Here is a 1,937-nt window from a genome sequence, read left to right on the forward strand (position 1 = left end):
ATATCTTTCCATATCCTGGGGATCCTTTCATTTGGCCTGATACTATATGACCTTATGTATCGAGGTTTTGCGCTATCGGAATCCTCTGCTAGGAAAGTGCCCTATACATGTACTTATTATGACAAATGAGGGAAACCATTGAGCCTATGTTCCTTTGGGTCTGGCTAACTTCACTTAATATGATTTTTTCCAAGTCTTTCCATTTCCTTACAAATAGGCGATGACATACTTTCTGATGGCAGAATTCCATGTGTATAAAATACCACACCTTGTTGACCCAATTATCAATTGAGGGGCATCGGGGTTGGTTACATATACTCCCTATGGTAAATAGTGCTGCAAAGAATATCATTGTGCTTGTGGTTTTAGTATGTCATTGTTTCTAGACCATTGGGTGAATGCCAAGGAGTTCAATTGCTGGGTCACAAGGGAGCTCTGTGTTTAGTCATTTGCAGAACCGCCATACTGCTTTCCATAGTGGTTGAATGAGTTTACACTCCCACCAATAGTGTAGTAGTGATCCCTCCTGGCCACATCCCTGCCAGCATCTGTTATTAAATTTCTTCATTATGGCCATTCTAAATGGGGTGAGGTGAAATTTCAGAGTTGTTGATTTGCGTTTCTTTTCTGGCCAGAGATGTTGAGCATTTCTTAATGTGTCTATAGGCCATTCTTATCTCTTCTTCAGAGAAGACTCTCTTTAAACCTTTGGCCCACCTTTTAATGGCATGTTGTTTCTTTGGGGATTAGTTTTAGAGTGATTCAATTATTTTAGCTGTTGATATATTTTAGATATAAGGCTTTCATCTGTTGTATGGTTAGTGAAGATCGTCTCCCACTCCGTAGGCTATTTAGCTTGCTAGTTGTGTCCTTTGCTATACAGAAGCTCTGCAGTTTAATGCAGTCCCACGTATCCACACATTCTTTGATTTGTTGTGTTTCTGGGTCCTTATTAAAAAAGTTTTGTCCTATGCCAATAAGTCCTAATGTATCTCGTATTCCTTCTTGTAAAGTTTTCAGTGTGTCGGCTTTTACCTCGAGGTCTTTGATCCATTTCGAGTTAATTGTAGTGCAGGGTGACAGAGAAGTATCCAACTTTAGTTTTCTGCAGGTGCTTAACCAGTCCTGCCAGCACCACTTTTTGAAGAGGCTTTCTATCTTCCATTCTAATTTTTGGCTCCCTTATCAAAGATTAGGTGGCTATAGGTCTGTTGCGGCGAGCTCCTCGACCAGCGAGGAAGAACGACCACCACTCGAGGATTCTTCTCAAATCATACTTTATCGGAGAGCCTTTTGATTGAAGGGGGAGCAGGAAGCGAAAAGGGCTTGGGCAGGGAAATGCAGCTGCTTACATACAATCAAGGAACCCGGGGTTTTTTGCCATTGGTCGCTCCATTGCCAGGGCCGTTTTAAAGCTCGGGATTGGTCAGGCCTCTGACGTCATACGCGCAGACTCAGAGGAAAGAGCAAACGCTCTGCATTCACATACCAGATAAGGAGAACTAAGAGGTTGTTTAGTGGCGGCCGCTCCGGCTCCCCACATCTCCCCCTTTCTTGTTTTGTTGCAGCAAGTCAACATACCTGTTGTGAAGAGAGTAGAGGTGCTGTCCTCCAAAGTAAAACTTGAGGTCCCATTCTAGAGGAGTGACCCAGGCGATCAACTCTGGATCCCTCCCCTTCAGGCCCTCTATCCCCTTTGTGGAGATGGGCTAGGGGCGCAGACCCATATGCTGACGCACATGCTCTCCCTAACCTGTTAGGGTCAGGAGTGGTACTTTGTCCAACATTTCACAACTCTTGGCTGCCTGTACTCCTATTCCTCGTGCAATAGACTAAGGTCTCGAGGGTGCAAAGGCAGTACAGGGCACTTTTAGTTGGTTTTTAAAGCTGCAAGCCAAATTTTGGGGAGAGTGTCCTTGCTCCAAGGCAGTGAGTGC

This window comes from Megascapheus bottae, chromosome X, assembly GCF_031878675.1.
Source record: "Megascapheus bottae isolate mThoBot1 chromosome X, mThoBot2.hap1, whole genome shotgun sequence".
NCBI classification, from domain to species: Eukaryota; Metazoa; Chordata; class Mammalia; order Rodentia; family Geomyidae; genus Megascapheus; species Megascapheus bottae.